Genomic DNA, 14,862 nt, shown 5'->3' on the forward strand with positions numbered 1-14,862 from the left:
ATTACGGAAAGTTCACAAGCTTCAAACAAGAAGCCCTCCCGCATGACTACAGTGCGAAGGACAGTGCCGGAATAACCACACACAGGACCCCATAATCACGCACCCCTTCCCTCAATTAGAAACATGAACCATTAACATCAATCATAGACAATTTATAGTTATATAAATTTATAAATATAAACATTATTAAAATGAAACATATTTAAAAGTCGGGACCTGAATTAAGATAATATAAAATTAATATAATAAAAATAAATAATATAAAACCAAGAAATCTATTAAATTGAATAAAAATATATTGATAAAATAATATTAATAACACGGATCTGTCACCTCATTTAAACCAAAGTGTTTAATTTGTATATCCAGAATGTTTCTTTAGTACTTAATACCTCCACTCTATTAGGGGTTTTAGGAGGGATCTGTTCGATGGGGTCACCCTTAAAGCCATATTTTTATTATAAACTACCGTACAATGCCTAGAGAGTCCGTGTAGTGAAAAACAGTTTTAATATTCTGCCTGTGGGAATGACGTCTGTTGTGGAGTGTCTGAGAGGTCCTACCCACATACTGTTTATTACACTCGCATTCTATTAGGTATACAATAAAAAAGAGTGGCATCTGAGAAGGCCCTTTATCAGAAAATCTTCCGAACCAGAGGAAGAGCAAAAGGATTTCCTCTTATGATGGATGTTGGATTGACTTAAAGAATAAACAGTTTTTTGCAAAGCATCAATATGAGCCTGCTTGCAACACAGAGTTCACTGTACCTGTGGCGCCCCTGCAGCTTCAGGCGCCACAGGGTACTGCACCTCATCTAGGGTGCAGTATTCATCTTGGATACGAAGGAGGTCATCACCGGTAAACCACCATAACACATCCAACACAAAACACGGGAGCTCTTTCACTGGGACTGGGCCATGGTAGGTGCCGGGGTGGCCATCATGAGGTATGGGACCTCCTGCCCACTAGTTCAGCAACCCAGGAGGCGGGGCACCTTCAGGGGAAGTTAGGAGCCATCTCACACAGAATTCAGTTAGTGCCAGGTTGGCACCCAGGAAGGGGGTCGAGAAGGCATCAGGAAGAGACGTCAAGAAAAAAAGACAGAATAGAAAGGGGCCCGTGGTAGAGCTGGAGGTTCGACCCGGGTTCTTAGGAAGAACGGTAATCCTAGGGTTCACGAGGAGTGCAGTAACCACCCGTGACCCGTTCCACGGCCCAGAAGCTGGGATGCAGGGAAGAACACCACAAAGGACACACAGAAGGAAACACTGGCCTTGACCTCCGAACTATCCTGCATCGGCTAGAGCCCATACCAGCAGAGCACAGCACTCCAAAGGCGGTGTAATCTCAGTGAGTAACGAACTTTGACTGCAACTTCTGTGTTGTCCCATCACTGCCGACGCTCCCATCATCGCACCCCTGCGCCATAGGCAATTATTACTCCCAACATCCTCCCTGGGCCTGAGCTCTGCCTGTGGAGAGCTGTACCATCCAAGCTACGTGATCATCCGCCCCAGAGAAGACCTCCCGCAGCAGCGGCTAATACTTGGCCGCACACCACACATGGCATCATAAATGCAAACTCCACACCCCATCCCCACTATTATTGACACTGCTGGGGTCACGGATCCAGGCCCGGCCGCTGTGACATCCCAAACCAACACTGGTCCAGTGACGAGTAATCCCCAAGACCCCGTGGGGACGTCATACCCATGGAACTTCTCAACCTGCTGGGGGCTACAAGATTTCTCAGGGTAAGGGCCCTTCTAAAAGTGATACCCGGATGAGTAGGCATAACATCCTTTAAGATAGGATCTTTTAATAACATGTTCCAATGTTTTTCCAAAATTTTTCTAATAAAAACACTGTCATTACTGTATGTGGTAATGAAATTTGGCGTGAAATCATGGGAATTACTGGATTCAAAAGCAGCAGTTCTGGGTTTAAATTACCTTGGCTTATCTCTTACCTTACCTGGTAAGACCCTATTCTGCGCTTCTATCCACAGTATTTCCTACGTACACTGTGATGGTCAGGCACAGACTGAGTGAGTCGCGTGATGAGCGGTGAATGAACTCAGGTGAGGTCACTGAAGTCACCTGAGGTCAAGTTACCTGCGGTTACAAGTGGTGGACCGTGGGAACCTCCAGCTGTGGCCGCGGCTAACCTAAGTGACGACACCACTGATCGCTGATCAGTCTCTGCATGAACCTCATAGCGGATAGTCATGTGGCATGATCGCACGCTATGACTTTACATGTAGCAGAACTTGAATTGTCGTGGGACCTCGTGTGGATTATGTTGGACCTGCACAGGTGTTTAGGGGATTAATAAAGTGGTAAAAGGGGATATCCACTGCATACACATCATGCACCCATGGCTCCACTACATACACATCATGCACCCAAGGCTCCACTACATACACATCATGCATAAACGGCTCTGCTACATACACATCATGCACCCACAGCTCCGCTACGTAGACATCGTACACATGCGGCTCTGCTCCATATACGTTATACACACATTTGCAGCGACTTGTGATCAAGATCGATCAGGTCTAAACGTCTTTATTTTAAAGTCGCTCAACAAATCTTCTCCTCACCTGAACTTATCAATAAAGAATTCAATTTAGCAAAGATTGAAATGAGTTTGAAGGGGTCACATACATACGCAACAGGGGTCACATACATACGCAACAGCAGTCACATACATATGCAACAGGGGTCACATACATACGCAACAGCAGTCACATACATACGCAACAGGGGTCACATACATACGCAACAGGGGTCACATACATACGCAACAAGGGTCACATACACACGAAACAGGAGTTTACTATAACCGTACACTGACACCGCGCCTCATCCAGTGTGTGCACGTTAATATAAGACTAAACTGAGGAGCTGATCATGTGACCCCTGACTCCTCCCCTCCATGTGACATCATCACAGGTCCTGGAAGCACAGAGCAGCCATATATCTAGTGTGCGGCTCTGCAGGTGGAGGTAGGTGCAGGGTATTATATATCTAGTGTGCGGCTCTGCAGGAGGAGGTAGGTGCAGGGTATTATATATCTAGTGTGCGGCTCTGCAGGTGGAGGTAGGTGCAGGGTATTATATATCTAGTGTGCGGCTCTGCAGGTGGAGGTAGGTGCAGGGTATTATATATCTAGTGTGCGGCTCTGCAGGTGGAGGTAGGTGCAGGGTATTATATATCTAGTGTGCGGCTCTGCAGGTGGAGGTAGGTGCAGGGTATTATATATCTAGTGTGCGGCTCTGCAGGTGGAGGTAGGTGCAGGGTATTATATATCTAGTGTGCGGCTCTGCAGGTGGAGGTAGGTGCAGGGTATTATATATCTAGTGTGCGGCTCTGCAGGTGGAGGTAGGTGCAGGGTATTATATATCTAGTGTGCGGCTCTGCAGGAGGAGGTAGGTGCAGGGTATTATATATCTAGTGTGCGGCTCTGCAGGTGGAGGTAGGTGCAGGGTATTATATATCTAGTGTGCGGCTCTGCAGGTGGAGGTAGGTGCAGGTTATTATATATCTAGTGTGCGGCTCTGCAGGTGGAGGTAGGTGCAGGGTATTATATATCTAGTGTGCGGCTCTGCAGGTGGAGGTAGGTGCAGGGTATTATATATCTAGTGTGCGGCTCTGCAGGTGGAGGTAGGTGCAGGGTATTATATATCTAGTGTGCGGCTCTGCAGGTGGAGGTAGGTGCAGGGTATTATATATCTAGTGTGCGGCTCTGCAGGTGGAGGTAGGTGCAGGGTATTATATATCTAGTGTGCGGCTCTGCAGGAGGAGGTAGGTGCAGGGTATTATATATCTAGTGTGCGGCTCTGCAGGTGGAGGTAGGTGCAGGGTATTATATATCTAGTGTGCGGCTCTGCAGGTGGAGGTAGGTGCAGGGTATTATATATCTAGTGTGCGGCTCTGCAGGTGGAGGTAGGTGCAGGGTATTATATATCTAGTGTGCGGCTCTGCAGGTGGAGGTAGGTGCAGGGTATTATATATCTAGTGTGCGGCTCTGCAGGTGGAGGTAGGTGCAGGGTATTATATATCTAGTGTGCGGCTCTGCAGGTGGAGGTAGGTGCAGGGTATTATATATCTAGTGTGCGGCTCTGCAGGTGGAGGTAGGTGCAGGGTATTATATATCTAGTGTGCGGCTCTGCAGGTGGAGGTAGGTGCAGGGTATTATATATCTAGTGTGCGGCTCTGCAGGTGGAGGTAGGTGCAGGGTATTATATATCTAGTGTGCGGCTCTGCAGGTGGAGGTAGGTGCAGGGTATTATATATCTAGTGTGCGGCTCTGCAGGTGGAGGTAGGTGCAGGGTATTATATATCTAGTGTGCGGCTCTGCAGGTGGAGGTAGGTGCAGTGTATTATATATCTAGTGTGCGGCTCTGCAGGTGGAGGTAGGTGCAGTGTATTATATATCTAGTGTGCGGCTCTGCAGGTGGAGGTAGGTGCAGTGTATTATATATCTAGTGTGCGGCTCTGCAGGTGGAGGTAGGTGCAGTGTATTATATATCTAGTGTGCGGCTCTGCAGGTGGAGGTAGGTGCAGGGTATTATATATCTAGTGTGCGGCTCTGCAGGTGGAGGTAGGTGCAGGGTATTATATATCTAGTGTGCGGCTCTGCAGGTGGAGGTAGGTGCAGGGTATTATATATCTAGTGTGCGGCTCTGCAGGTGGAGGTAGGTGCAGGGTATTATATATCTGGTGTGCGGCTCTGCAGGTGGAGGTAGGTGCAGGGTATTATATATCTGGTGTGCGGCTCTGCAGGAGGAGGTAGGTGCAGGGCATTATATATCTAGTGTGCGGCTCTGCAGGTGGAGGTAGGTGCAGGGTATTATATATCTAGTGTGCGGCTCTGCAGGAGGAGGTAGGTGCAGGTTATTATATATCTAGTGTGCGGCTCTGCAGGTGGAGGTAGGTGCAGGTTATTATATATCTAGTGTGCGGCTCTGCAGGTGGAGGTAGGTGCAGGGTATTATATATCTAGTGTGCGGCTCTGCAGGAGGAGGTAGGTGCAGGGTATTATATATCTAGTGTGCGGCTCTGCAGGTGGAGGTAGGTGCAGGGTATTATATATCTAGTGTGCGGCTCTGCAGGAGGAGGTAGGTGCAGGGTATTATATATCTAGTGTGCGGCTCTGCAGGTGGAGGTAGGTGCAGGGTATTATATATCTAGTGTGCGGCTCTGCAGGTGGAGGTAGGTGCAGGGTATTATATATCTAGTGTGCGGCTCTGCAGGTGGAGGTAGGTGCAGGGTATTATATATCTAGTGTGCGGCTCTGCAGGTGGAGGTAGGTGCAGGGTATTATATATCTAGTGTGCGGCTCTGCAGGAGGAGGTAGGTGCAGGGTATTATATATCTAGTGTGCGGCTCTGCAGGTGGAGGTAGGTGCAGGGTATTATATATCTAGTGTGCGGCTCTGCAGGTGGAGGTAGGTGCAGGGTATTATATATCTAGTGTGCGGCTCTGCAGGTGGAGGTAGGTGCAGGGTATTATATATCTAGTGTGCGGCTCTGCAGGTGGAGGTAGGTGCAGGGTATTATATATCTAGTGTGCGGCTCTGCAGGTGGAGGTAGGTGCAGGGTATTATATATCTAGTGTGCGGCTCTGCAGGTGGAGGTAGGTGCAGGGTATTATATATCTAGTGTGCGGCTCTGCAGGAGGAGGTAGGTGCAGGGTATTATATATCTAGTGTGCGGCTCTGCAGGTGGAGGTAGGTGCAGGGTATTATATATCTAGTGTGCGGCTCTGCAGGTGGAGGTAGGTGCAGGGTATTATATATGTAGTGTGCGGCTCTGCAGGTGGAGGTAGGTGCAGGGTATTATATATCTAGTGTGCGGCTCTGCAGGTGGAGGTAGGTGCAGGGTATTATATATCTAGTGTGCGGCTCTGCAGGTGGAGGTAGGTGCAGGGTATTATATATCTAGTGTGCGGCTCTGCAGGTGGAGGTAGGTGCAGGGTATTATATATCTAGTGTGCGGCTCTGCAGGTGGAGGTAGGTGCAGGGTATTATATATCTAGTGTGCGGCTCTGCAGGTGGAGGTAGGTGCAGGGTATTATATATCTAGTGTGCGGCTCTGCAGGTGGAGGTAGGTGCAGGGTATTATATATCTAGTGTGCGGCTCTGCAGGTGGAGGTAGGTGCAGGGTATTATATATCTAGTGTGCGGCTCTGCAGGTGGAGGTAGGTGCAGGGTATTATATATCTAGTGTGCGGCTCTGCAGGTGGAGGTAGGTGCAGGGTATTATATATCTAGTGTGCGGCTCTGCAGGTGGAGGTAGGTGCAGGTTATTATATATCTAGTGTGCGGCTCTGCAGGTGGAGGTAGGTGCAGGGTATTATATATCTAGTGTGCGGCTCTGCAGGTGGAGGTAGGTGCAGGGTATTATATATCTAGTGTGCGGCTCTGCAGGTGGAGGTAGGTGCAGGGTATTATATATCTAGTGTGCGGCTCTGCAGGTGGAGGTAGGTGCAGGGTATTATATATCTAGTGTGCGGCTCTGCAGGTGGAGGTAGGTGCAGGGTATTATATATCTAGTGTGCGGCTCTGCAGGTGGAGGTAGGTGCAGGGTATTATATATCTAGTGTGCGGCTCTGCAGGTGGAGGTAGGTGCAGGGTATTATATATCTAGTGTGCGGCTCTGCAGGTGGAGGTAGGTGCAGGGTATTATATATCTAGTGTGCGGCTCTGCAGGTGGAGGTAGGTGCAGGGCATTATATATCTAGTGTGCGGCTCTGCAGGTGGAGGTAGGTGCAGGGCATTATATATCTAGTGTGCGGCTCTGCAGGTGGAGGTAGGTGCAGGGCATTATATATCTAGTGTGCGGCTCTGCAGGTGGAGGTAGGTGCAGGGTATTATATATCTAGTGTGCGGCTCTGCAGGTGGAGGTAGGTGCAGGGTATTATATATCTAGTGTGCGGCTCTGCAGGTGGAGGTAGGTGCAGGGTATTATATATCTAGTGTGCGGCTCTGCAGGTGGAGGTAGGTGCAGGGTATTATATATCTAGTGTGCGGCTCTGCAGGTGGAGGTAGGTGCAGGGTATTATATATCTAGTGTGCGGCTCTGCAGGTGGAGGTAGGTGCAGGGTATTATATATCTAGTGTGCGGCTCTGCAGGTGGAGGTAGGTGCAGGGTATTATATATCTAGTGTGCGGCTCTGCAGGTGGAGGTAGGTGCAGGGTATTATATATCTAGTGTGCGGCTCTGCAGGTGGAGGTAGGTGCAGGGTATTATATATCTAGTGTGCGGCTCTGCAGGTGGAGGTAGGTGCAGGGTATTATATATCTAGTGTGCGGCTCTGCAGGTGGAGGTAGGTGCAGGGTATTATATATCTAGTGTGCGGCTCTGCAGGAGGAGGTAGGTGCAGGGTATTATATATCTAGTGTGCGGCTCTGCAGGAGGAGGTAGGTGCAGGGTATTATATATCTAGTGTGCGGCTCTGCAGGTGGAGGTAGGTGCAGGGTATTATATATCTAGTGTGCGGCTCTGCAGGTGGAGGTAGGTGCAGGGTATTATATATCTAGTGTGCGGCTCTGCAGGTGGAGGTGTGTGGAGATTCCCCATTACTGGGCTCAGGCTCTCTGGGGGAATTAGCTCCATTGTCCTGGTGTGTGTGGCGTCTGCTGCACATGCTGGGACCTGGGCTGGGCCGGGGGGTTCTTGCCCAGTAGGGTTCCGGGTTGAGGAGGAGTGATCCCGTGCCTTGGGCTCTTTAGAAATGGCAGCTATTAAGAATACTGTGCGGTTGGAGGTGGTGGAGGATGACAGGACGGATATTGGGCTGGAGTACATTGTCAGGAATGTGGTGATGGGGCTGGCCGGAGTACGTTGTCAGGAATGTGGTGATGGGGCTGGCCGGAGTACATTGTCAGGAATGTGGTGATGGGGCTGGCCGGAGTACATTGTCAGGAATGTGGTGATGGGGCTGGCCGGAGTACATTGTCAGGAATGTGGTGATGGGGCTGGCCGGAGTACATTGTCAGGAATGTGGTGATGGGGCTGGCCGGAGTACATTGTCAGGAATGTGGTGATGGGGCTGGCCGGAGTACATTGTCAGGAATGTGGTGATGGGGCTGGCCGGAGTACATTGTCAGGAATGTGGTGATGGGGCTGGCCGGAGTACATTGTCAGGAATGTGGTGATGGGGCTGGCCGGAGTACATTGTCAGGAATGTGGTGATGGGGCTGGCCGGAGTACATTGTCAGGAGTGTGGTGATGGGGCTGGCCGGAGTACATTGTCAGGAATGTGGTGATGGGGCTGGCCGGAGTACATTGTCAGGAATGTGGTGATGGGGCTGGCCGGAGTACATTGTCAGGAATGTTGTGATGGGGCTGGCCGGAGTACATTGTCAGGAATGTGGTGATGGGGCTGGCCGGAGTACATTGTCAGGAATGTTGTGATGGGGCTGGCCGGAGTACATTGTCAGGAATGTGGTGATGGGGCTGGCTGGAGTACATTGTCAGGAATGTGGTGATGGGGCTGGCCGGAGTACATTGTCAGGAATGTTGTGATGGGGCTGGCCGGAGTACATTATCAGGAATGTTGTGATGGGGCTGGCCGGAGTACATCGTCAGGAATGTGGTGATGGGGCTGGCCGGAGTACATTGTCAGGAATGTGGTGATGGGGCTGGCCGGAGTGCATTGTCAGGAATGTGGTGATGGGGCTGGCCGGAGTACATTGTCAGGAATGTGGTGATGGGGCTGGCCGGAGTGCATTGTCAGGAATGTGGTGATGGGGCTGGCCGGAGTACATTGTCAGGAATGTGGTGATGGGGCTGGCCGGAGTACGTTGTCAGGAATGTGGTGATGGGGCTGGCCGGAGTACGTTGTCAGGAATGTGGTGATGGGGCTGGCCGGAGTACGTTGTCAGGAATGTGGTGATGGGGCTGGCCGGAGTACATTGTCAGGAATGTGGTGATGGGGCTGGCCGGAGTACATTGTCAGGAATGTGGTGATGGGGCTGGCCGGAGTACATTGTCAGGAATGTGGTGATGGGGCTGGCCGGAGTACATTGTCAGGAATGTGGTGATGGGGCTGGCCGGAGTACATTGTCAGGAATGTGGTGATGGGGCTGGCCGGAGTACATTGTCAGGAATGTGGTGATGCGGCTGGCCGGAGTACATTGTCAGGAATGTGGTGATGCGGCTGGCCGGAGTACATTGTCAGGAATGTGGTGATGGGGCTGGCCGGAGTACGTTGTCAGGAATGTGGTGATGGGGCTGGCTGGAGTACGTTGTCAGGAATGTGGTGATGGGGCTGGCTGGAGTACGTTGTCAGGAATGTGGTGATGGGGCTGGCTGGAGTACATTGTCAGGAATGTGGTGATGGGGCTGGCTGGAGTACATTGTCAGGAATGTGGTGATGGGGCTGGCTGGAGTACATTGTCAGGAATGTGGTGATGGGGCTGGCCGGAGTACATTGTCAGGAATGTGGGGATGGGGCTGGCTGGAGTACATTGTCAGGAATGTGGGGATGGGGCTGGCCGGAGTACATTGTCAGGAATGTGGTGATGCGGCTGGCCGGAGTACATTGTCAGGAATGTGGTGATGGGGCTGGCCGGAGTACGTTGTCAGGAATGTGGTGATGGGGCTGGCTGGAGTACGTTGTCAGGAATGTGGTGATGGGGCTGGCTGGAGTACGTTGTCAGGAATGTGGTGATGGGGCTGGCTGGAGTACATTGTCAGGAATGTGGTGATGGGGCTGGCTGGAGTACATTGTCAGGAATGTGGTGATGGGGCTGGCTGGAGTACATTGTCAGGAATGTGGTGATGGGGCTGGCCGGAGTACATTGTCAGGAATGTGGTGATGGGGCTGGCCGGAGTACATTGTCAGGAATGTGGTGATGGGGCTGGCCGGAGTACATTGTCAGGAATGTGGTGATGGGGCTGGCCGGAGTACATTGTCAGGAATGTGGTGATGGGGCTGGCCGGAGTGGACCTAGACAAGGTGTTTTGCATCCAGGAATTTGCGAAGGCCGGTAAATTTGACATCTCCTTTTACACAGAGGAGGACTGCCTGAATTTTTACCAGCTGCTGAGAGAGAACCAGGCGCACGAGTTTCTGCAGTTTCTCCTGGTTAAACCACTTTTTTCTAATGTGGAGAGGCCCATCACCGTCCATATGTACAACCCTTTTGTAGACATAGCCATGATTAGAGCGTTTTTGGCCAGATATTGCTCATCTGTTAAAGGAGGCATTAAGCAGAAAAATAAGTTTAATGTGTTTAATGGGAACATAAAATTCTGGGTGCGTTTTAAACAAGATCCAGAGAACATTGGTGGAATAATGCACCCTCCCGGGAATTTTTCCATTGGGGGAGATAGAGGCTATCTTTTCTATCCTGGGCAGCCTTCTTTTTGCAGGAAATGCTTCAAATATGGACATGTGGCTGATAACTGCGAGGCAGGTGTAGCCTGCAGGAATTGCAAACAAGTGGGGCATGAAGCCTCGGAGTGCCCCTTTTCCACTATGTGTGACATCTGTGGTGCAGGAGATCACACTTGTAGGTCTTGCCCTGGCTTGCATCGCCAGTCATTTTTGGAGAGATCTCAGTTTGTGAGGCGCAGAGACAGGGATAAGGCTGTGAAGCAAACACCAGCTCTGGAGAATGTCGCTGTTAACCCCCAGGTGTCTGAGGTGCCAGCTGTGTCTGTAATGGGGGCTGTGGTAGTTGATCTTCCCAAGATTGAGAAGCAAGCCATGTTGGTGGACATTGACCTTCCCAAGGTGGACGCCCTATTGGGGGTGGCAGAGCCCTCTGTGTGTGCAGAGCCATTGGGTGTGGTGCCGGAAACTCCTAGTGTGCCACTGCCTGCTTCTTCTGTGGATCTCACGCCGGCAGAGCTGATTGAGGAGTTTCTGAGCCCTGAGCCTGTTTCTCCCTTGAGCCCTAGTATGTATACATTTTCTGTGTCTCCAGAGGAGAAGGAGGAAGCCAGGATGCCCAGGGCAGAGAGCAGTGCTATTTTCAAGAAGGTGCTGGACAAAAATAAAATGTCTCATAAATCTGTGAAGAGGTTAAGGAGTAATCCATTGGCAAGGGTTCATGCGCCTCCAATAGTAACACATAATCCTTATGCTATATTGTCTCCTGACTTGGGGGACGAGTTGCAATCTGAGGCGCTTTCTGCAGTTAATCCTATATCTCCCAGTGTGGGTTTTTTGGAGGACGGCAAGGTGGCTCTCCTGGAGGATATGCTTGAAGATCCGTCGTAATGTGAATGCTCTGCACCTGCTTGAATGCGGTTTCTTATTCCCCTCTTTGGTTCCCATAAACCTATACCTGTATGGTGTTACAACTAAGGATCCTATCACAAAATGTGCGTATGTTTACCTCTTTGCCTAGGCGCACAGTGGTATTGGATTTTTTGGCCTCAAAGGGCAGTGATATTGTCTGTGTACAAGAGTGTGGATTAAAGAAATTTCCCAAGAAAAGTGAGTGGAAATATGGAGACTCTATCTGGTCTTTCTCTGCTTTGAATAGGAATGATGGCATTGGGGTGTTGATACAAAATAAGGACATTTCTGTCAAGGAATACACCGTGATTGAAGAAGGCAGATGTGTGCTGGTTTCTTTGTGTTACCATGGATGGGACTTCAGACTCATATGCATTTACGCAAATGTGGACAAACATGACCGTCTTTTGTTATTTCAGAAGTTAATTTCATTTTTACACGGTAAAGTTCCTGTTTTTGTGGTAGGAGATTTTAATTGTGTATTTTCCAAATCAGCAAGAGCAAGTGCCTGTGAAAACAAGGTGGATGCAACAGGTATTTTGTGGAATAAGATAGTGGAAGATTTTTCTTTAAAGGATGCAGTGGCTACTAAACCAGGACCATTTACTTATCATGCCGCGGATGGTCGCACGGACTCCCGGCTGGATTATGTTTTCCTTTCAGATGAAATTTACTGTACTAATTATGTCCAAGAGAGAGTGTGTTTTTCTGATCATGAATGTTTGATGGGAGTGTTTGAGGTGGATGAATTTTCTTATGGAAGGGGTAGGTGGAGAATGAATGTGAGTGTGCTAGGGGATGAAAGGGTTACAAGAATGTTTGCTATGAGGTTTGCTGGATGGGTGAGGCAGAAAAATGATTTTGGTGATATTTTGCAATGGTGGGAATGGGTTAAATGTAGGATACGTGGTTTCTTTCGGAAAGTTGGTTGCACCAGGGCTAAACAGAGAAGATTGGCCTTTACCCGCTTTAATAGACGGATTGCTTTTCTGCGTAGGTGTAAATCGTTTGGTATGTGTGTGGAGAAAGAGTTGCAGGGAGCGCAGAAAGAGGTGAATGACTGGATAACTGAGAAGGGTCGAGAGATTGTGTTCCGCTCTCGAGTGAAAATCAAAGAGCAGAATGAGAAATGTACTCGATTTTTCTTTAAGAAAATGTGTGGAGGGAAGAAAGATATGAGAATTTTGCTGAATGAGGAAGGTGAAGAAGTGCGTGGAGAAGGTGTGATAAAAGAAGTGGCAAGATTTTATGGAGAATTGTATGATGTGAAGGAATGTGAGATGGGCAGGGAGAATGAGTTTCTGCAGGTGGTGAAGAACTTTGTGGATGAGGATGAAGGGCTTAGGTTGCTGGATGATATTACTATGGGGGAACTCCATGATGTGATAAGCAAATCACCTAAGAACAAGTCCCCAGGGCATGACGGGACACCATGTGACTTTTACGTCAAGTTCTGGGACATTGTGGGTAAAGACTTCTTGGAGGTGGTGAAATTCTTATTCACAGGGAAGGAGATGCCGGACTCTATGAAGAGAGGATTGGTGGTTTTACTTTATAAAAAGGGGGATAAGAGGAGTTTGGTGAATTGGAGACCCATAACTTTATTGAATGCAGATTATAAAATCTATGCAAAAATTCTGGCAAGTAGAATGAAGGAGGTGATTGCTTCAGTGATAGGTGAGGAACAGGTCTGTGCGGTGCCCAAGCGTAGGATACATGACAATGTGTGCCTGGTGAGAGACGTGATTGAGGACTGTAAGAATAGGAAGAAAAGTATAATTGTGTGTGCATTGGATTTTGAGAAAGCGTTCGATCGAGTGGCCCATTTGTTTTTGTTTGGTGTGTTGATTAGAATGGGTTTTCCTGAGCGTTTGGTTAGATTGATTGCGTGTTTGTATGAAGGTGCTCAGAGTGTGGTGCAGGTGAATGGTTTTTTCACGGAACCTTTTAGGATTTTGTCTGGTGTTAGACAAGGTTGTCCACTTTCTCCTATTTTATTTATTTGTGTGTTAGAACCTCTGTTACAATTGATTAGGCAAGATAAGGTTGTGAAAGGGATTTTGGTTCCAGGTAGTGATGGTAAGGTCGTGAAGGCTGTGGGCTACATGGATGATGTGTGTGTGTTGTGTGACTCTGAGTGTGATTTGCAAAGGGTGAAATTGTTGGTGAAATTATTCTGTATTGCGTCTGGTTTCAAAATTAATTGGGGGAAAAGTAAAATTAAGGTTCTTTTTAGCTCTCAGGAGGTGAGGGATGTGGATATGGGATGTGTGAATGAGGGTATTGAGGTGTTGGGTGTTAGTTTGGATGAGGAATTGAAAGGTGAGAAAAGTTGGGATGTAATGAGTGGTAAGATAGCGAGGAAATTGGATTTTTGGAGGCTGCGTGAATTATCCTTCACAGGGAAAATATTGGTCATTAAAAGTGTAATATTGCCTATGATTATGTATTTGGCGTTGGTGTTTCCTCCGCCGTGTGTCTTTTTTAGGCGTATAAATAGATTATTGTTTATATTTCTATGGGGTAGTAACATAGAGAAAGCTAAAAGAGAGATTCTCTTGAAAAGTAGAAGGAATGGGGGTTTGGGTTTCCCTAACCTGGAGGTTTATATTGGGTTAAATTGCATTAGGTTTTTAATAACTTTATTTGCTAAGGAAACTAAAGCTGCTAGTATGGCCAGATATTTGGCCGGCACTATGGCCAACCGACTACAATGGTCTTTTCAGGACAATAGTAAGCCAATTGCTTTTCTGTGTCCGCTGTGGTATTTGAGGGTGGAAGCCTTTATCAAGAAATTTCATCTGGAGAAAATATCTATGTTGAGCTTTCTTAACAAGAGGGTTTTGACTAAGAGAATGTGTATGAATGATATGATGTGCGTGATTGCAGGGTTGAAGTCTGCAGAAGCGGAAGATGTCTGGCAAAAATTGGAGCGTTGTGACTTGTCTAATAAACAGAAGGATTTTGTGTGGATGTCTTTGCATGGGGTGCTGCCGGTGAGGAGCGTGCAGAAAAGAAAGGGGTTGGCTGTGTCTGAACGGTGTCCAAGAGAGCGGTGTGGAAGTGACGAGGAGGTGGGTCATGTGTTGTGGTCATGTAAATTTGCTAAGGATGTCTGGAATAAGATGAGTGGGTTATGTATGGAATTGACCGGGATACAGTGTCTGACTTATAAGATTATTATGTTTGGGTTATGTAAATTAAATAGGACGGAGGATAGATTGTTGTGGATATTTGTGGCTTGTGTGAAGGAAGTGCTCTGGAATTGTAGAAATCTGTATGTGTATAAGGAGGAGGTGATTGAGGTGACTGATTGTGTCAGTATGATCTTAGAGAAATTGCATTTCTATTATAAGTATGATTTGGAGAGAGGACTGGATGCAGAGGGGATGTGGAAGTTTTTGAAGTGGAAACAGATATTTGTGTGATTTGTATATTTGGATTTCATGGTTATAAGTTTGTAACAGTTATGGTTTTTCTTTTGTGATGACACTGAATTAAAGGAAAACCTTATATGATGATTAAGACATGACCATATGCTGTCTTCCTATGGGAGCACAGGGCTATGGTGGACACTCTATCTTAACCTGAAAGGTTT

Source organism: Anomaloglossus baeobatrachus, unplaced genomic scaffold, assembly GCF_048569485.1.
Source record: "Anomaloglossus baeobatrachus isolate aAnoBae1 unplaced genomic scaffold, aAnoBae1.hap1 Scaffold_4153, whole genome shotgun sequence".
Lineage (NCBI taxonomy): Eukaryota > Metazoa > Chordata > Amphibia > Anura > Aromobatidae > Anomaloglossus > Anomaloglossus baeobatrachus.